Raw genomic sequence first — 23,014 nt, forward strand, 5'->3', positions numbered from 1 at the left:
CTTCCTACATAAAAAAAAAATAAATAAATAAGTAAATAAAAAAATAAAGTGGTTTGTGAGGGAATTAATTACCTCCTGACGGTGACAGACCATCGAGGAGAGAGCTGGAACGCGCCGTCACGGATTCACAGCTTCCAAGAATTTATGTTTACAGCTCAGGCGAGATCGTTGCTTTGATTTTGAGGATGTGGTTGTTGACGGCGTGGGAAATGAAAAAAGGATGATCAGAGGCGAGGGGTGAGGGGGGGAAGGGAATGAGGAGGGGAAGAGAGGAGGGGGCGAGGGGACGAGGAGAGGAAGAGAGGAGGACACGAGGAGACGAGTGGGTGAGAGGTCATTACAAGCAGCTGAGGCGGGAGGCAGGAAGGCTCTGAGACAGTGACTTGCGTAGATGACTGTGGCAGACGTTGATTTTTCTTTGGACTGAATGATTTATTGTTTTTTGTTTTGCTGTGGTGGGCAGACATGTATGCGCCGACAGAGCAAGGCAGACCTAACATACTTAATATATGTTAGATATCGACTAAACTTACCTAACTTAATCTGACTTAACCGGACTAAACACCTATTTCTGTGGACGACGACTAAGTTAGACTGACTTTGGCAGGAGCTCGGAAAAGAAAGAAAAGAAAGAAAAAAGGAAAAAAAAATCAGTAAAAAGTGAGTGCCCAACAACCACCAGTCTTTGTTTTAGTTTTGATGGACAATCTGACATTACAGCGAGGCGATGCTCCAATTACTTGCTGCGTGTTCGACAATGCTTTCTCCTATTGTTGTGTTGTTGTAATCGTTTGCCTTATGTTCGATGCGGAGGACGTTGCAATTACGTGAGAAAGACTAAACACACACACACACACACACACACACACACACACACACACACACACACACACACAAAAAAAAAAAAATAAAAAAAAAAAAGACTTCTCTGTTTACCTATTACTTCTTTTTCTTTTAAAACTGATACACGTACGAGTATATAGTAAGCTTTCTCTTGTCTTTTATTGTTTTTCAGGAAGAGAAACTTATTTGGCTTTTTTCGTCTCATTCTTGTATCTCTGACCGACTGCCTTCATGCATAAGAAAAATCCCACAATTTTAAGGTGTTCATATATGAAAAGAAAATAGTAATTCAAGATAAACACCACTGTGAATAACAAATGGAATACCCAAATCGGAGAACCGAAAAGCAATTTGATAAGATTTTTAAGAAAGCTTCACAACAACAGGTCCACTTCGAGCTGGGACCGTGACCTACCAATTTACAGCGAGTGCTCCTCATTCCCGGGGCAGACCTCGCGGGAGCTGTCCGTTTCTCGCACCCTTGACGTGTTTGTGAGCGGAGGGTGGCTGGAAGGGCAAGGGGGAGGTATCGGTAAAAAGGCAACGTTATTGCGCAGCTCTTCATCTTGCGCAGCGCTTCATCTTGTTGCGAAGTGTCGGAACTTTAAGGTTAAGTGTCGACAGATAAAGAATGTGTGAAATATATAAAACTATGGACAGTCGTTGTTAATACTTTTATATATACTGAGTATTATTTTAGTGTTTTTGTCAATAAACTAACTCTTGAGACGCGTTGACTCGTGACGGAGAGTTGGGTGAGGTGAGGGAGTGGTGGAGGAGGGAGCAAAAAGGAGGGATAAAGTTAAGACATGTAAGGTGGTGATGAAGAGAGGAAGAGTGAGGACAAGGATGATAAAATGAGTGACACGTGGATGAGCAGGAAGGACACAGACACACGTGATCTAGATAATGGATTAGCTCAAATAAATGAACAATTAATGGTTATACGTAAAAAAAAAAAAAAAAAAAGGAAACTACAAATGGATACAGAAAATAAAGCAAACACGGTCTCACACACACGCCAGAGAGAGAGAGAGAGAGAGAGAGAGAGAGAGAGAGAGAGAGAGAGAGAGAGAGAGAGAGAGAGAGAGACGGGACGGAGGCCAGGAAAAAGGATATCTGCCCGAGTAAATTCACTTCGTCGACAAAATTTCTTCGGCGGGGTCCTGAGAGTGTAGTAAATGTTATCCTTTTATTATTATTATTGTTATTTCTTTTTCTTTTTTCTTTTCATCCTTGACTGTGTGCGTCTTTGGAGAAGGAGGGAGTTTGAGCATTCACACACACACACACACACACACACACACACACACACACACACACACACACATGTCTCAGAGACATGCTGCCGCCCGACGCGCCTCGCCCTGTCCGTGCCACCAGACACCACAACAAAATAACGCCCCTGAAGGCGCCGCGCACGGACCGGTACAGACTCAGTGCGATTCCCACCATGGTGCGAGCCATCAATCAATAGTATTTCCCTCCTAGATTAGTCTTACCGTTAGGATTAATGTTAAGCTTTTCCCCATCCCCTATGTACATTTTCAGTTTGTCAACTGCCTAAATAATAAACCGTTTATTATTATTATTATTATTATTACACACACACACACACACCTTCATTCATTATTCAGCAACAAAGCGGAGGGACGGAGCCATCGGAACGAGACGACACAGATTTACTTCGGGCGATATTCATGAGATGCCGTCGGGAAGTTGGGCTGCACGCGGCTGTCGGTCTGTCTCGCCTCGTTCGCTTGCCCTTTTGTCTCTGCGAATGTGTGTGTGTGTGTGTGTGTGTGTGTGTGTGTGTGTGTGTGTGTGTGTGTGTGTGTGTGTGTGTGTGTGTGTGGACTTTTTTCCATCAGTCCACACCGGGATGGCTGTCTAAATGCTTACACACACACACACACACACACACACACACACACACACACACAGACTGATAGAGGCATTAAGTGATCTACTCTCTAGTCCACAACACCATCTCCTCCCCTTTCTCCTCCTCCTCCTCCTCCTCGTCCTCCTCCTCGTCCTCCTCCTGTTCCCGGTGTTCCCTAGCGCAGTCCTCATCCTCAGTCCATTTGCCTCCCTACACGAGCCGGTCCTAACTAATCCGCCCCTGGAAAACACCTCACCAGAAATGCTACCCTTCCCCCTCTTCTGCAGCGTCTTCCCTCGTGCTTCCCTCGTGCTTCCCTCGTGCCTCGTGCATTCCACAGCCTTTCGCACCCTTGCACACGCCAACACTCTCTCTCACGCACTCCTCGCCTATGTTGTTTCTTATTCCCACTTTTTTTTTTCTTCTGGCTCACCACTTGTATATTTAGTCTTTGGAAGCGAGCGTACGTTACTGTACCGCCTGTTTCCTTATCAGGTATTCCTCTGGTCGATGCTGCTACTACATGTTGGTGTCGTAAATCATCTTGGTCGAAGGTGTATCTTTTTTTACGAGTGTGGAATTTCGTAGGCATATCGTAGGCTTAAGTTTAGGCTTTTTTTTTTTTTCTATGGTAGGTTCGTTGAGCTGGTTTGTGTATTGGATTTGTTTGTTTGTTTGTTGGTTGTTCTCTGTGTTGTTATTGTGGCTCCATGGGCTTAGTGGTAAGGTTACGAAAGATTTTCACGTAACTTTGTCTCGATCTCGGGGAGTGAATATTGATTTGTGCTCGTTTGATATGAAAATTTTAAACAGGAATAAGAAATTTCTGGAAGTTGGGAAAGTTTTGTCGACTGAACTGAATGATAACACACACACACACACACACACACACACACACACACACACACACACACACACACACACACACACACACACCACGATCTTCTCACAGTTATGGGACACCGCGTGCCATCCTGCCACTGGTATTATGCCAGCACTGATTGGGAGGCGGTGATGACCCTTCAAACGATAACTACTTTCCCTGCCAGCGTGTCAGTAGCTCGTGTCGGTGAGTTGGCGTAGAGGCAAGTATTATCAACACGTGTAATGTATCTTTTTTGAATATTCATTTTCTGCATATCCGTAGGGAACCAGTCCGCGCTCCTGTGACTTTTTTTTTTTTTATTATCTTCTGGTGGAGAGACTTACTGTTTGATTTACTTATGTTTTTTTCTTTTTTTTATCTGTAGGGAATTAGTTCTCGCTGTTTTGACTTCTCTTTATTTTTTGGTGTGGAGAAACGTACCCGGTCCCAGTACATAATGCAAGTACATAATCCGGGAAGGTTATTGTTTGTCTTGATAAAGAATAAAAACTTTAGTGATCACTTTTTTTTTCACCCGTGATCTGCGTCCCAAGAGTTCCGTCAGAGCACGTTATCACTCTCTAATCTGTTTGTTATTCATGCATTTCCCTCTCGACGTCTCTGGTCAAACAGGAATTTTTTATTGAAGAATATTTACCCGAAACCAGATTGCGTCTTAATAACTTGGTTTCGCTTTTATTTAGATCGTCGTGGTCTTTGAGGACTGTTTCTGCGGCCCCATGAGCACCGCCCCGGCAATTAAGCAGGTGACAATTGTACACTTGCAAATATACAACACTCGTTTGCAGACTAAAGCTTCCTTTGTGATCACCACGAGTAATTGTTTTAAGTTGTTCATGCTACACACACACACACACACACACACACTCTGAGATTGAGGTCTGTGGCTCCATCATTCACGGCATTCACCACTCTTGTATAAAAACGAATTTAAAGCCCCCGTAGCTCCATGACCGACGTTCAAAAGAAATTCAATGTAACTTGCCATTTTATATTTCACGCGACGCTTTTGATCTATCCGCTTCCGCTTCCAAGAAAGCACGCACAGTTCCGCTCTGATAGTTTCAATAAAGTTAGTCGATTTGAATACACCCAGCGCTTTTTAGGATCACTCAGTTGTGGGACGTTCGCAGTGACGGACTTTCCTCACATGGAGAACGTCTGTCTCTGAAGTGAGTGTACAGATAACGTAGAATAGGTGGACTCTGGAGTCGTATGTCTCTGGCTTGTATTCGTGAACGCTCTGGGCTTTTATTACGATTATTCCAAACCTCACAACATCTCCTCCTCCTCCTCCTCCTCCTCCTCCTCCTCCTCCTCCTCCTCCTCCTCCTCCTCCTCCTCCTCCTCCTCCTCCCCTTTATCATTATCATTGATTTTTCACAGCAAGGATCACGCTGGGCAGTAAGGAAGCTGTGGAAGTTGTGCTGCTCCTCTAAACGCTGGCCATATTCACCTTACTCCGCGGCAAAGTAAACACGTGCAAAACACACAGTACGCAAAGAAAATAGGGAAATGTTTGGCCAGCCGTTTTGAATAACTCGGTTACATTTACACCATCCGTCCCAAAGCCTTAAATCCGATATGAAATGGAACACACAGTTTAGAATTGAAACATGCAGGCCAGAGCTTTTCCTGAATTGATTTAATAAAATGAGGCTGTCGGAAAGCGAGGGTGGAAAAAAAAAAAAGGAAAATTCATAAAGGTATACTGTTTTGCGCAGAAAAGTCCATATGAAATAAAAGACAGGGTGTTTGTACTGAAAGTATTACGATTTATTTTTTAGTTTAATGCGGATGGTTGGTAGGTGTGTTCTTAATGGCCACAAATGGTACACACACACACTGAGCTGTCCTGCTTTTTCTGAGTCGCTGCTACTTGAATATTACAGTTGTTTTGTCCCTGATGCCTCATAGTAAGGCCGACACATCTTCTATTCGTGCATGACGTTTAGATTCGTGACATCCTTTAATTATTTGCTTTACGTATTCTTGAAGTGTTTTTTATGTACTATTCCGAGAGATTAAGGCGTCCACTTTGTGCTTCCGTTGAGGGGTCTTATAAGGAAGAAATCAATGACTCAATCTATACTCTCTCTCTCTCTCTCTCTCTCTCTCTCTCTCTCTCTCTCTCTCTCTCTCTCTCTCTCTCTCTCTCTCTCTCTCTCTCTCTCTCTCTCTCTCTCTCTCTCTCTCTCAACATGAAAAATTCTCCTTCCTCCTCCCTCCTCTTTCACTCGCCTTCAGACATTCAGCCTGTCACACACACACAAAACACCTCCTGCCTCTCGGTCTCTCTTAAAACATTCATCAAGGTCTATCCTCGGTGTTTCTTAAGTGTGCTCCTATTTTTATCGCTCTTTCCTTTTCTTTCCATCCTTGTTTAGCCGAGTGGACGGAGGGTATCATACGTTGTTCATAATCCAAGTAGTAAAGAGTGAAAATTCGTGACGCAAAGGCTTGTTTTGACGTCTTTGTAATGTAGATGTGCTGAATTTTGTCTGGTGTTACTGATGGGGCTTTATAGGTAATGATACTTAAAAAAAATAGGGATTTAATGTAATCTTCTTTTGAAATATTGTTTGGAAATATTATGTAGGAATTTTTTGTTTTGTTTTGTTTTTTTCTGTTTTTTTTTGTTGGATTCCCTTGCAATCATTTTTTTTTATTTCCTTTGCTTCGTTTTTTTCTTTTTTTTTTTTGTCTATTGTTTATGGTTTGGTGGCTAACCTTCCTCGTCTCGTTTCTTTTTTTTTTTTTTATCTTTCTCTGTGTTGTGACTTGTATTGCATTGTTTCCGGGTGTTTTTTTTTTCCTTGGTTTGTTTGTGTATTTTCATGTTTTTTAGAAATGTTTCGTTTTTTTTTCCTTCATCAGAGGAAACAGAGAAAAAAGTGCTTGTGAATTTTTCTTTTTATGTTTTGTTTTGTGCTTTTGAAGTTGATGGAACAGCTGATACACCCAGGTTCATGAACACACACACACACACACACACACAGCCCTAATTTGGAGGTCAGATGTTTCATAACACACCAACTCCTCCTCCTCCTCCTCCTCCTCCTCCTCCTCCTCCTCCTCCTCCTCCTCCTCCTCCTCCTCCCTCCACCTTTCTTTACAACCTACAACACTGAAAATGTCTGATATAAAACGAAAAAGACAAAAAAAAATAATTATTAAATCTAAAGGTATGGCTGAAAATTTTCCCTCTGCCGATTTTCACGCCAAATCAAAAAGAGTCTCGCTATTCGCGCATGTACGTACAATCCCTCGGCATTTTTGTTTATTCTCTCGCTGCGTCGTCAAAATTTCACATACTCTCTCCTCGTGGTTTGTTTTGTCGTATTACCTGATTTTCTTTCCCCCAATATTAGATTTCTCCCGCGTGTTTTGTTTCATATTTTTTTTTATTTTCCTTCTCCATTTTTTTTATTTTTTCCTCTCGCCTTTTGTCTTATTCTCCGATTTTCTTACCTCCGTGTTAAATTTTCCCCTTGTGCTTTCCTTATTCTCTGATGGTCTTTCCCGTTGTTGAATTTCCTGCGTTTTGTCTTGTTTTCTAACCTTCTTTCCTCTTGCTGAATTTCCTTCGCTTTGTCTGATTTTGTCTCATTTTCTTTCCCCTTGTCGAATTTGCAGCGTTTTGTCGTTGAATTTGCTGCGTTTTGTCGTATTCTCTGACTTTTCTCCTGACCTTTCCCCTTGTTGAATATCCTGTGTTTTGCCTTATTCTCTAGTTTTCTCTCTCTCCCCTTTTTGAAATTCGCGCCCAAACTCGGTCATCAGGTGTGCCAGCTTACCTCGTGCTCTCTTGTGTCACGTGGGCCTTTGCTCTCCGCCGCCTGTTGTTGGCTCAGCGCTTCTTTACAGTGCCTGTGCCCTTTTTGTTGTCCGTCTCCTCCTTCACGCACTAATTGTTTGCTCCACACTGCTCCCTCCCGCCAGGTCTTCCCGTCCCACTGGCCTCGCGACACCTCCTCAGCGGGATAATACCATTAAAGAAATAGATCTAATTTTGGGTTCTTTTTGGAATTAATTAAGTTTTATGAAGGACTATATTTAGCATGTATATTGTGTGTGTGAGAGAGGGAGGGAAGGAGAGGGAGAAGGAGAGGTAGAGGAGTTTTGCCCCATCTCAAGTTTTAACCGGATACAGTTGTTATTCAGGTTTTCCTGCTGCCATCGCCAGCAGGTATAATTTGTCTCTGTTATAAATAGTGCGTGAGAGAATAAAAGAGCAGCGCATCTTCAACAAGTTTACCCATTTCTCATACTGCTTTTTCCTTTTTGCTGTCCTGATATACTTTTTATTTCGTGTCAAGCATCTTTGGGTATATACGAGTATGCTGGGTGCTACGGGTGAATCCTTAGCCGTGGTAACGCAGCCTGGTGATCTAGACTAAATATTACGTATTAGGTCACGGCCTCACGTCAGGGATATCCAAAGCGAGTCAAGAGTTTTTCCTCTTCAGATTCTCGCCACCAGCACCTGAAATGTAATGCAATATTGAAGGCACCACTTGAGCACTGGCCTTGTGTCGCGGCTCAAGGGGCAAAAAATATGGTTTGATGTGTTGAGTTATTGTCATGAAACGTAATTCGGTATCACTTCCTCCCAATTGTGTATGCACGCGTGTATATGTAGAGTATTTGTTGATCACGGAATTGCAGAACCGGAAGTGCTCGAGAACAACACCATGAGCGTCTTGGGACAATTAATATTCATGGAACCTGAAATTGATCTGGTAATTGCCCAGGTACATGTTGTCAATTCATTAACCTGGCCGACAATGTACGCACTCACTCTCTCTTCGTAGACATATATTTCTCTCTCTCTCTCTCTCTCTCTCTCTCTCTCTCTCTCTCTCTCTCTCTCTCTCTCTCTCTCTCTCTCTCTCTCTCTCTCTCTCTCACCTTCCCTTCAACAAGCAATAAACAAAGATACAATAGAGGAAATAACAACTTTGATGGCTCACAATCCTCACTCCACTCACAAAACATTTTATACCGAGACCCGTTGCAGGTAATCATGTTTAACTTCACACCCCCAGGCAAGACAGTAAGAGAGAAATTTATATCATACTCACCTGTACATGAGCTCATGCTGTAAGGAATAGGAAAGCCAGAATAATCTAGTGCAAGGTGAAGATACAGGTCGGCTTTTGGATTAGTAAACTAGGCAGGTGGAGTGGACAGAGCAAGGAGTGGGAAGTCTTGTGCGGCGACAGAGCGAGGGGAGCGAGAGAGAGCGAGAGTAACTTCAAAAGATTTCCAACTGTAAAAAATGGCAATACAAGTTAACTAGAGATGTAACAATAGAGCAGGCTGGGAGACTGCACGAGGGATGAAAAAGTGGTGGTAAAAGAAAGATATCCTTCATTCCCTCTTGCCTTGAGATATTGTGTGAGTGGTGACCGCCCCTCCGCACTCCTCACGTGAAATTCATGCCTTGTGTTGCCGGTCAGGGTCGAGTCAGCATCTTTGGGAGGGGAGAGAATTTGAAACCGATGATATACAACTCGAAAACTTCATGAAAACTGCATTCCACACTTCAGCAGTATTTGAGATATGAAGTTTTCGGTTTAGATTCTTTACAAAGTGCATCCCGGGAATGTCCATGAATGTTACATGCAGACTAAAGGATGTGTGGAGTGATACTGGTAAAGATTGGCATCGTTGTCAAGCTGAGGTGGAGAACTCCGTAGATTTATTGTGGTTTATTCGGAAATTATTGGGAAATAAAGGGATAAGGGAGTGATATCTTTTAATAGCCATATAGTTCCTGCTACTTACCTTGTCTGGCAAATTGACCTGAAAAATGCAAGGTATGGCCATCATAACTGGGCAGAACATGAAGTAAGAGAAACAAACTGAAATATATTTGTCGATTGATTTAAGAGAATAATAGTTTTCATGACCATAGTAGTAGTACATTAGCCTTAATAGAAAACTTGAATGTGCATGGAAAGTAATATATATGCCAGAGCCTGTGGAAAGTTATTGATATGATTGAGGCAGTAACAGAGGCTTCACTGAGGAGATCCCGTTAGCAAGACGATCAAGATTGATCAGAAAAAGCTTTGGGATAGTTAGTGAATTGCCCTTTCAGAAAATCCATTATGGTTAATCAGATAGAAGATCGTGAATCGTTTCATGTTTAACATGTCTGAAAATATTTGAAAGACAAGAGTTCAACAATAGCTACGTGAATATATGATACTCGTTCATTTTTTTCTTTGCAAGATTAAATAAAAAGAATAGAACAAATTTTGCTCTGTTAGTAGCATACGTTCCATTTAGGAATTTCTCTCTCTCTCTCTCTCTCTCTCTCTCTCTCTCTCTCTCTCTCTCTCTCTCTCTCTCTCTCTCTCTCTCTCTCTCTCTCTCTCTCTCTCTCTCTCTCCTGGTTTGTATTCGTCACTTTTAATTTGGTGACACACACACACACACACACACACACACACACACACACACACACACACACACACACACACACACACACACACACACACACACACACACACACAGAGGGTACAGATTGGCACACACACACACACATACACAGGGGACAGATTGGCAAGTCGGGGCCACGCCAGAGTCCTGCCGCTATACCGTGGTCCATGTTGGTGATTTTTCAATACAACCATTTTTTCCCCTCCCGTATATTATGTTTTTCCACGCACACAGTTAATTTGGATTATCTAAAACTCCCGGTGCACTCCCTCCCTGTGCGTTGCCACACAGAGGAGTTTATGCAAATTTAAGCTTCTTGCAAAACTGTTCTCCAGAAATGCTTGTGTGCGCATTGCACTCAAAAGCACGTAGGAGCGCACACACACACACACACACACACACACACTCTCTCTCTCTCTCTCTCTCTCTCTCTCTCTCTCTCTCTCTCTCTCTCTCTCTCTCTCTCTCTCTCTCTCTCTCTCTCTCTCTCTCTCTCTCTCTCTCTCTCTCTCTCTCTCTCTCTCTCTCTCTCTCTCTCTCTCTCTCTCTCTCTCTCTCTCTCTCTCTCTCTCTCTCTCTCTCTCTCTCTCTCTCTCTCAGAGCCAAACATTCACAAACATTAACTGATTCCATTCTGCAACTCACCCGCATAGTTTCGTCTTATGTTCATATACCGCGCCATGCGTTGCCTTCCATACTAGTATATATTTTTTTCTACAAATTGTGTTTCTAGTTGTGGTCGCGCTGGTTGTGTCCGTCCCTCCTACGCAGCGCCGCACACTGATACTTTTCTGTCGGTATGTTTTGTTGTTTTATGGTCACTAAGTTTTTTTTTTATGTTTATTTTAACTATTAATTTTCTCTCGTTTATGGTTTTTGAGAGTTCAGTAGCTTACATTTCCTTGCTCTGCCACATGTCAAATTCTGCCTCAAAAAGAGCCGTTTGTGGACAAAAATAAAAGCAGCTCCGGATAGAATGATGTTCAAGATCTGAAATGCAAACATACTCGTATTTTTGTTAGATTGGAAGTGGGAAGAGTGTGTGCAAAAGTCATGCATGAACAATCCACAACAGTTTGGGAAATGAGGAGAGGTGGCAGCAGAAAAGCTAGGGCACAGCGTGTCAAACTCAACATCGATGAGCAGAAAAAAAAAAAACGAACGAACGTTACTGGGACCAGGAAACGGATAAGGACACGAAAAATTGACGAATTTTATGACATGACTCTCTCCACCAAAGACCACGTATCTTTTTACCGTGATTATGAAAAATATTTGGAAAGGATGACGAAACAAGGGGACTATCAGCGTTGAAGAAAGAAGTGGGACGCCATGGCTGCCAAGGGAGGCAACATCCGCTGAAAAGATACATAGAGTAACCATAAAATGAATCACCTTACTAAATGGAAAAGACTTTGTGGGATTGCGGCAACAATAGTCAATAATAATTTTCGAGATAATAGACTGTCAAGAATAAGCACTTCCCAGGTAGCAGCTTCTCGCATGTTGTTTTCAAAGTTCATGTCTGCAGTTCACGTAACACTGAGGCAGAGGTGGAGAGGGAGAGCAGTGCAGCAGTGTTGTGGAGGATGTGGAGGGGGGGTTTTGGACGTGCGCTGTGTACATGAAAAAAATTACAGATTCAGTCTCTTGTATTACTTATGGAAACAAAATTAATACAAATTGCAGCGGTGTGAGAAGGAGTCTTAAGTAATATAGTTTAATTTTACCTGCAGTGGAGGTGGAGGTGGAGAGATCCCATACTGGAAATGAGTCCCAGAATGTGTTGACGAAGTGTTACGCGGGTCACGTGATTAGTGCGGAGGGTGGCGGGAAGCTGGCTTTAAGAAAGAAGCTTATGGAGTTAATTCCCCTTTAGTAGCGAGGGCATTTCCCTTCTCGTGAAAGGTAGAAGGTGGAGGCGTGGTTCTTTGTGGAAGGGACGCTTAATTGGCGGATTGAGCAATGCGTGAAGGAGCTGTGAGGTGGTGCAACTTGTGTACATGTGGAAATAAGCACATTTTTTTCTCAATCGCACTCCTACGCCGATACATTTTTGCAACAAAGTAAATGAATGGGTTACAGTATACAGATTTCATGAACATGGCGGCAAATTCACCCTTTTCATAGAGTGCGTTGCCAGATTGCCCCGCTTATAAAGTGGCCAAATTCATTCCTAGTTTGTGTATTGCTTTTTATTTATTTTCTCTATTTTTACACTCGTGATTTAAAAGCGGAACTCAAAACTGATATACAACACAATGTATTTAAAGTACTAAAAGAACATTTCCGGTTGAGCTTCCTGCTTTTCTCTGAGGTTATGTAATATATTTCATGAAACGACGCACTGAGTATTTTGTTTTGTTGTATTTTCTCTTTGTTCTGTGCGCGTGTTTCATGATTTTAGTTCCCGCGTGCACGGACCGACTATTGGGAACCTCATATATTTTTTTTCTCTCTCTCACGTGCAGCGATAAAAGTATGGGACAATTAATCTGTTTCCGGGGAAAGTACCTTGTTTTGGGGCAGGATGCTTACTGTATGTGTTGTTTAGTACATTTATTAATTTAAATATATAGATTTTCCTCAGACTTGTGTATATTTTCTCTAAAAATATATATTTATTGTGTGTGTGTGTGTGTGTGTGTGTGTGTGTGTGTGTGTGTGTGTGTGTGTGTGTGTGTGTGGGTGTGTGTGTGTGGGTGGGTGTGGTTGTTATTTTCCGTATCTTAGCAAAAGGCATGTAAATCTAGAAATTCTGCTGCTTCAATTAGTTGGATGTAAGCGAATATATGTCGAACACGTAATGTAAAAACACACGGACAGAAATAACTGCGCGTATGAAATAAGAATTTTCAGAGTATAAAAACTAAAAGAAGAAAACACGAACATGAAAAATATGTAATATGATATGTTACTGTGGCGCGAGTTCCTCTCTGTAGCGGCCGCGTGAGGCTTTTGTAATCTGTTTTAATTGCCCTTACATTTCGTTTTCAGTATTTGCGCCTTCATATTTTTACCTTTTACTAGACTATGCGCACCACTCACCGCACTTAACGAACTCTCAGTGCTGACTGGGTGATGCGGTGCGATGCTGTGGCCGAAGATTTAGTTCACACGGCTTCACTTTTTGTTACGTGGCACAGTTCCCGGAAAAGTGACATGCTGGGATGGGGTTTTGATGGGCCCTGCATTTTACCTTCTCTTTTAAATCATGTAAATTGTAGCCTCCTTTTAGGGTGATAAACAGACCCGTATCGAATGAGATGATGATGGCTTTCGCAGTACAATGATGGTCTTTGCCATTGTGATTATAATATAAGTCTTCACCTCCCAAACGTCCCATACGTAGAAGGAAAGTTTTACTCATCAGTACGTACACTTAACGAATCATTACCTCGTGGAATATTGAGAAGGTAAACTGTGATCACAGGTATAATACCTAGCGCTGCTTCTAAAGGTGAGGGATTCACACACACACACACACACACACACACACACACACACACTTGTCACCCGATGCTGTAATAGTGTTGCTGTGATGTGATGTGTTGTTTCGTAATGGTAGTCTTGAAAGTGCTGTGTTGCCTGGTCTTGTAACACTGCTGGAGGTACTTAAATTTGTTGTCTAGATTAAAATTGTGGTGTAAGCGTTATGTTATGTGGTGTTGTAACAGTTGTAACGGGAGTGTCAGATGTCACAGCTGTGGTGGTGTTATAATTATGGTGTTCTGTGATATGCTTGTTGGTGTTGTTATAAGAGTGTTGTCGTGACATGCAGGTACAGTATTATGCTGATTTTAGTGACATTTTAATATGGTGGTGTTAACGTAAGGTATGTTGTTATAGCGGCGTTAGAATGATGACTGGTGTTGTGTGTTAGCGTAACGTGCCAGCTGGTGTTGCAGTGGTGACAGGCCAACGTACTGCTTTTAATGATGGTGGTGGCGACAGCATGCGTGACTTATTGATCGTGGTGTTGCTGGGTCGCGGTGATGCTGGGCGGCAATCGTACTAATGAACACGTTAACCATGAATTGCATTTGAAAGGGTGTCTGGCACGTGTTGCAGGCCGGGCGGTTCATGCAGAGTCGCGAATGCGGAAATTGTTTCATCAGTGTTTGGCGACATCAAATGGGGTAACTAATGAATTATTCCCAACAGTGCATGTATGATTCTATTTAGGATTAGTTTCGTTTATTTTTTTGTACTTTTTAATTTTTTTTATCATTTATTTATTTATTTTGCCTCACTCTAATTTGCAAATTCATGTTCTGATTTAAATGTGCATGTATGAATGTGTGTGTAGTCGTGTGTATGCATGTATGTTGATTATGTGTACGTTTGTATGTGTGTGTGTGTGTGTATGTGTGTGTAGGTAGGTAGGTAGGTAGATAGGTAGGTATGACAAATAAATTACGTATTAGTAGTATGCAATCTTTTTCATGCACAAGAGAGGAAGACTAGGATCACAGCCAACCCAGAAAAAAAGTCCCACGAAACTCCAGCTGCTCACACCACGAGGCACCACTGTAAAGACTGTGACACCCATCACGTACCGCAGCTAGAGAGGAGTGTAACGCAGTGCAAGGAAGGAAGAGAGAGAATGGGAGTGTGGGTCATTGGAGCATTACCACTGCGTCATCATCCCCTTTGGCATCAAAACACACCAGTATATTTACCCCTTTCAAACGCGAAGCACGTTCTCTTTATTAAGTATTTTTCTCCTCACGTCCTCACTTGTAAGCCGATCAATCGACTGCTGCTTAAAACTCCGCCGGAACTTTAAGGATTTGATGTTTATTTTAAAAAGAGAAGCAGCTTTTTACCGTATCACCACCACTACCACCACCACCACCACCACTACCACGAACACCACCACTACCACAAACACCACCACTACCACAAACACCACCACTACCACTACCACTACCACCACTACCACCACCACCACCACCACCACCACTACTCCTGAGGGTGTTAATCCGGTCACTCCCAGGACGCCGCTCGCTGGACTCACGGCACAACTTTACACATAAAAACGGAGAAAAATCGTCGCCCGTTAGATTTCAAGAGTGAGAAAACTGCAGGTGTTTTTTCAGCTGTCTTCTTGGAAGAGAGAGAGAGAGAGAGAGAGAGAGAGAGAGAGAGAGAGAGAGAGAGAGAGAGAGAGAGAGAGAGAGAAAGAGAGAGAGAGTGGTAGGGGACGTTGGCATGGTAAACGTGATAATGCTACTATTTTTAGCAAAAGTGAAAATTAGAACCTCTCTCTCTCTCTCTCTCTCTCTCTCTCTCTCTCTCTCTCTCTCTCTCTCTCTCTCTCTCTCTCTCTCTCTCTCTCTCTCTCTCTCTCTCCTGCTCGTGTTCCTCAAGGTGAAGGAGGCCACAGTGGTATGCGTATGACATACTTAATAAAACGCAATGATGTTGCCTTATTTAGAAAAAAAAGAATATTAAATGCCTAAATATAATGGTGAAACATCCTCTCGGGCTCCTTCATTCCAGTCTACTAGGCAGACGGCAAGACCACGTTCCAGGAGTTCACTTGGCGTATTTTCGAGGAACTACTAACAGCTGGAAATACCAGACACCCAAACATGTATGCCGTGCTGCATACCACACACACACACACACACACACACACACACACATACACACACACACACACACACACACACACACACTGGAATTGGACACAAGGTGAAGTACTACAGATTAATTTTATCAAGCAAATGTGGTTGTTTGTCTGCATTTCCAAGCCTTAGAGAAGCACTGACGCAGCGGCCAATCTGGACAAAGTAATATATGAGTGAGAGCAAATGGAAAAGAAGAAAGTTCAGAACATTTCACTTTCTCGGATTAATTAGTAGTGAGTACAACATTGATCGTTAGCATTTAGAATGTATTTCCATATTATGTTACCTGAGGTCGCCTTTTGCCAGAGAAAATATTCGTCTGCCTTCCATCCTGATTGGAGGCGATTGGTCCCCGGACGTGCCTCGACTGTTCAGGGAATGTCCTGGCAGGTTTTGTCCCGGGCTGGGTGGTCCAAGGAAAGGCTTCCCTCGAAACAGTTCCTTTACTGAACAATCGTTTGAATTCCCAAAGAAGCAAAGGTATTCTTTTATTTCCTCGGGGTGTTTTATTTATGTGTGTATGTATGTATGAATTTACCAATATATTATTCATCTGTCATGGCGGAAAGATTTTTATTACGTCCAGAAGTCAGTATTTTCATTGACAGCGGCCCATCATCATAACAAGCCTTTGGAAATGGCTGCACCCAGTACTCAATATAAGATTTGGTATTGTTTTTGTTTTTATGAGCAGCTTTTTAAAACAGTGTAGGGCATGAGCTGCACGGAGCTGGAATGTACTCGCAAGTGATATAATGACAACCGATACACTGAAAAGAAAACTTGTGCTATAATTAACAGAACATTCATGTCATTACCTTTTGCGAGGTGATAATTAAGGGGAAATGACACGAATGACGTCACTGAGCTCATCATCGCGTCTCTCCTACGTGTTGTAAGAGGATTACAGGAGTGCTTGTCGGCACGCAGGGTACGCTGTCGTCCACCGCCATGCCTGCCTTTGCAATGGCTGCCTCCACAACCTGTCACTTGCATAGGAATACAGAAAATACTCATTCGAGAAGTATCTGGTGTTGCATTAGAAGCACAGCACGTGGTGGTCTGAGGGACACCTCTCTCTACCGCTTAAAAAAAATGTTATCAAACGCAACAATAAGTGAGTGTGCCTGGCCTCGTGTGTGACGTCAACTTCATTGTGTTTTCATTTTCAGCTCCCCGTCCTTGTGTGGTTGTTAGCTAGTTGTGTGAACGAGTGAATGAGCGAGACTTGTGTGAGGCATGAATACGTGTATGAGTGAACGAGCTAGGCTTCAGTCATAAGTGTTAAGTGGAAGTGCGCGGCCTGGCGCCGAGAGATCACCTACCTCCAGCCTTCTGTTCACACCTTCTGTGAATAAACACCTGCACTGTTACCTGCGTTTCCTGTGCCCCTGCTGGTCAAGAGTCGAACATGGCGCAGTGAGTAGGATCAGGACAAGGCTGCAGTGGGTACGGCGCAGAATGGAGAAGCAGTTGGAGGCGCTGGCTGCCCTGCTAGCGCGACAGTCGGAGCAGAGTCAGGCTCGCGAGGAGCGTTTAACCCAGCTGCTGGAGAGAGTGGGGACACAAGCTCCCAGTCGCACCACGGCGAGCAATGAAGGCGAAACCACAGCCCGCAGCACGTCTACCCAGGGCGCGAGGTTCCCGACGTCCGCCACCATCATTCCTCACTTAACGGCGTCAGCATCTTTACGTGAGTTCGACACGTGGCGCCATAAGTTTGAAGGATACGTAACCCTCGCCAGGATAGACTGTCTCTCCCTGGCTGAGCAGAGGGCGGCACTCGCTGCTGTCCTAGACGACGAGTGGACCCGTACACTTCGCTACGGGATAAGCTTACCGAGAGACGCGGAGTTAAGAACCATCCTCGATGCAATGTGTGAGTACCTGCGAAGCCAGCGCAACATCATCATGGATAGAAGAGACTTCTACTCCCGCGTGCAAGAAACGCAAGAAGGTTTTGACGACTTTTTATGTGCTGTAAAGGAAATCGCCAATTTCTGTGACTTTTGCGACCAGTGCATAAACCATCAGCTGCGTGACAGAATTGTCGTTGGGACACGAGACGAAGTGGCTCTGAAACGCATGCTGGAAAACAAGAAACTCACCCTTGAAAACGCCATAGATATTTGCAGAGCATCAGAGAGCGCTAACCAGTGTAGTGCAGTACTAAGGGGCGGCTCTCACTCTTCGAGCCATGGTGTGAACGCTGTCTCGAACTACAGGAAGGGCAGTTTCGGGGGCTCAAGCCCCACGGGCTGTTATCGTTGTGGCAAAGATTGTCGCAGTGACAAAAGGGGATGCCAGGCAATAGATAAAGTGTGTCGTAACTGCGGGAAAAGAGGGCATTTTGCGAGTGTATGTCAGCAGACAGTGAGGAAACGACGAGGAGCTTCGAGGAGTTCCTCAACTGTCTCTCCTCATCGCGGTGCAGGCCCGAGGCGGGGAGCCAGTGCCAGTGTATACCAGCTCTTATCAGGCGTATACACAAAGACGGTGACGGCACGACCTGCGCCCCAGGTGCTCATTACCGCCACACATCCCGCTGGAAGAGACAAGATTACGTGGACTCCTGACTCTGGGGCCGAAACGACCGTTATTGGCCTCGACACGGCAACACTCCTTGGAATCCCGCCCTCCAGCTTGGCGCCCGCTGATGGTGATGGACTTTATGCTGCCGGTAATCACCCCCTCACCTGTGTAGGAACTTTCTCGTCGCACTTGCAACTGGGCGACAGGGAAGCTGAGACTGTTGTGAGCGTGGTGAAGGAGGTGAAGGGGGCGCTGCTTAGCTGGTACGATTCCATCGCTCTCGGAATCCTCCCCGAAGATTTTCCGGCTCAAATCCGACCGCTACGCAGGGAAGAACAGCACACCGGCAACAGCTCCATCAAGTACCCGACCGCCTCGCAGCCACCTCTATCTACGCCCACAGAAGTGATCAGCTGGCCTCATTCCTACGACCCAACGCCACAGCAGCGCGCGGGGCACGCTGCTGCTGTGATCAAGGCCTTTCCCAGCGTCTTCGAAGCAAAGGAAGGTTTACGTGCAATGGCTGGTGGATCCATGGCCATCGAGTTGTCAGACAGGCAAAAGGGATCGACACACTGTGTGCCCGACGCCCTCTCACGTGCTCCAGTACAGGACCCAGTGGAGGAAGAGGATGCTGCTACTTCTGGTGACCTCGACCCTCTCCACTCAGCGGTCATCTCAGCGTTATCTGCCACCAATGAGGACGGCGTCCGCTTAGCACCACTCCAGGATCAGACTGTGGAAATGGTACGTGCCGCAGCAGCAAGAGACGGGGAGTACTGCTTGCTCAAGAACGTCATCATCGAGGGCTTCCCTGATCATTGCCACGACCTCGATCACCGCTTGCGTACGTACTGGCCGGTGCGCAGTCTGCTGGCCGTAGACGACGACCTGGTGGTTTACGGGCCGAGGCTTCTTATTCCTCACAGCCTCCGCCGAGAAACACTAGAGCGACTCCATGACAGTCATCAGGGGATGGAGCGCACCAAGCGACGGGCCCGACAAACGGTGTACTGGCCTGGTATGGACAGAGACGTTGAGAACGTCGTTTCTGGATGCTCACTATGCCGTCCACTCCTACCAAGCCAAGCCAACGAACCTCTCTGGCAGGACACGGACACACCCAGCAGGGTGTTTGAGTCAGTTTCTGCAGACTACTTCCACGCAGCAGGCCGTACATACCTCGTGTATGTAGATCGCTTGTCTGGGTGGCCTCACGTGTCTGCATGCTCACGTCCAGCATCGGCTGATCAGCTCGTTCGTGTCCTTCGGGGTGTGTTCGCCGACACGGGCGTGCCTGTTCTCCTGAGGACTGACGGTGGACCGCAGTTCACTTCTTCATCGGTACGGCGCTTCCTGGCTCGATGGGGGGTGGAGCATCGTGTATCTTCACCTCATTATCCACGCTCCAATGGTCACGCCGAGGCAGCGGTCAAGTCCGTGAAGAAGCTGATCCTCACGACCACACAGCAGGGACACCTGGACGAGGATGCGTTCGCTCGCGGGTTGCTGGAACTGCGCAACACTCCGAGGGCGGAAGGGCGATCACCAGCACAAGTCCTCTTCGGTCATCCTATGAGGTCCTGTGTCCCGGCTCATCATCGCTCATACGCTCAGCAGTGGCAGCGCGCTGCTGATGAGTGCGACGCCAAGGCAGAGCGACTGAGGAAGAAAGCGAAACTTCGCCACGACGCGTCCGCCCGTACTCTTCCTCTCCTGCACCTCGGTGGCCACGTCGACGTTCAAGATCACACGACAGGCCTCTGGGATCGCCTGGGTGTCATCGTGGCTGTTGGGCGAAGGAGAGACTACCTCATCAAGATGGGCAGCGGTCGCGTGATGTGGCGTAATAGAAGACACCTACGCCCACACAGACCTCTTGCTCCCCTTCCTGTCGAGCAGCACACCGCTCATGGCGGTGCAGCGCTTCAGCATCAGGGTCACGAGGAACACCACCATCCCGGCAGCCCGGAGCATCAGGGTAACGGGGTACACCGTGGCCGAGAGCAACCAGAGCGTCGAAGCAGCCGACAGCGTAGGGAGCCGAGACGACTGCAGGTGCGGTGGCACCGTAGCACCTACGATTAGTCGTACGTGTTCATTGTACGCTGTGTTTGTTTTGTGTATATGTACCGTGTTTTCTGTACTTCAATCATTGTAACTTTGTTTCATGTGTTACGGTAGCCATAACAAAGATAAGGAATCTTCCTTATGTCTCGGGGGAGGTGTGTGGTTGTTAGCTAGTTGTGTGAACGAGTGAATGAGCGAGACTTGTGTGAGGCATGAATACGTGTATGAGTGAACGAGCTAGGCTTCAGTCATAAGTGTTAAGTGGAAGTGCGCGGCCTGGCGCCGAGAGATCACCTACCTCCAGCCTTCTGTTCACACCTTCTGTGAATAAACACCTGCACTGTTACCTGCGTTTCCTGTGCCCCTGCTGGTCAAGAGTCGAACAGTCCTCAGTGACATCTCAGGGTTCAGGAACTCGTCTGTTTTCCGCCGCTTTAGATTTCTGTATAAACTCAAATGTCTCCCTGTATTGTAAATGAAGTCAGGAAGGGACAAACAAAAAAAATATTGCTGCAAACTATCGAAAGTTGCTTATGCTGAGAACTTCGTCAGCACCTGGCGATGTGGCTTGAAGCGCAAATCTCTCTTGAAGGAATGCGATTTTCCTGAAGATGACCTTTCTAATTTGCTGAAAGTGCATTGTTCTCGTGCACCAAGAGCGGTACCTGGAACTCGTGAATGCTACAAGACTCTTTAAACAGTCAGCAGAGGACTTTGCTTCAAAGACCTTCCACCTTCCTTCAGCCCCGTGGCATTTCTCGACCCACGCTCCTGGTGTAATGTGGGCGACTTCATAACATCCTTAGATACGAGAACCAGGTGCCAAGTTGCTCGAGATAATACTTGTACACTGAGCTGTTGTGTGTGTGCTCCGCGTCCTTGACTCTCCCATTACCAGTCAGTGTACTCGTCACTTCATGTATGTGGTTTTTCTGTATTGATTTACTTAATCCTGTTTGTAAATCTAAGACAGGCATTGCAAAAAAAAATTGAAATAGTAAAGCGACAAAACTAGTTTTATTTGGGATTTAATATCGTTAATTTACTTGAAAGCATGAACATTTGCTACACAGGAGTACCAGATAAACTTTTTTTTCTAAAATATTATGCGTATCGTATCAAGAATTGTAAATATACTAACACAGTGCGTAGGCTTCTGTGTGACAACCTTTCCAGCATTGCAGAAATGTCAAAAGTTGTTTTGCAACAGCGCACGAACCAGATTTTGAGTGGTACTTCTCTTACTTCGCAAAGAGAACACTTGGTGGTCTTACTCTTTAATCAGATGATCTCTGGCTAGTAATGTGCGACTTGACTTGCTGCCGCACTGAACACTACCCTTGGGTTATTGTTGTGTCAGAAAGATACCTGGAATAAGATACATTTCCAATCCTTAACACTGAAGCAGTTCGGTGCACATGCAACAGGTGCTCCTATTAGTTATATTTCATGTAATTCCTTTGTGGTTGAACTGAGAGAAACAGAATAAACAAAGTTAATAGGTATTGAAATGTGCCAATAACCAACATTCACACAGACAAACAGACGAACAGAAACACACACACACACACACACACACACACACACACACACACACACATACACACACACACACACACACACACACACACACACACACACACACACACACAGAGCTTTAGAGAAACGTACATAAAACAAATTTTAACAGTGAGGAATGTTTCATGTTTATTTTTTCTGTTATGATTTTGGGCAGCTCCTCTATTAAAATATTAAATCAACTTCGATTTTCTGACAACTTTTCAGAGTCAGCTCTTTCTAACTTTTTTTTTGTTTTGTCATTGGTTTCACTTAATTTTTCCCCTTCATAAATTGCACAAACACTTAAAAAATACACCTCTCTTGGTTTCGCCTTTCTGGAAATCTTTGAGACAATTTTGCATTCTTTATATCCATTACTTCTAGGATATCGAGTGTTATTCTTGTCAGTTTCTCGAAGCAGCTTATTTTTACCTGTCATTGTGCTACAGTGAGACCGCGCGCTTTGTGAGCCCAGGTGCGCAGTCTCACGGGTTCGAATCCTTTTTTATTTTTATCTATTTATTTTATTTATTTATTTATTTTATATGTAGGAAGGACACTGGCCAAGGGCAAAAAAAATCCAATAAAAAAAAAAAGCCCACTGAGATGCCAGTCACAGAACAGGGTCTAAAGCGGTAGTCAAAAATTGAAGGGTAAGTGTCTTGAAACCACGGTCCGAGGGTAGTAGGGGCATCCACTCGGGGTAACGGCTACTAAATGCCAAATCCAAAGTCCTTCGTTAGGCGGCACCGTTCTGGCTCTGGTGGACTAAGGAAACCGGACATAAAAACCGAATAAAACTTAAGAGACGTGACTACCGCGGGACTGCACTTCCCCGAGCACACGTGTTTTATTAGAGATGAAAGCGACGGGGAGGAAGATCTAGGGAATAATGATAAAAAAATAAACTCGTGCTCTCATTTTATTCTGAAGTAACTAATTAACACGTATAACCAAAGAGTACATAAATTCATAGGTAGGCAATACATAGTAAGCCGTAATAATTTAATTTCACGTTCTTGCGTCTAATTCTAAATGTAAACTCTTTCCCTTTCACTCTTGAGGCAGGCAGGTGGTGGTCGGCTGCCTCCCATTTAAGAGCATCGTGTTTGAGTCAGGAAACCGTTTTGAAAATGTTATTCCAGCATACAT

The sequence above is a fragment of the Scylla paramamosain genome, chromosome 12 (assembly GCF_035594125.1).
Source record: "Scylla paramamosain isolate STU-SP2022 chromosome 12, ASM3559412v1, whole genome shotgun sequence".
NCBI classification, from domain to species: domain Eukaryota; kingdom Metazoa; phylum Arthropoda; class Malacostraca; order Decapoda; family Portunidae; genus Scylla; species Scylla paramamosain.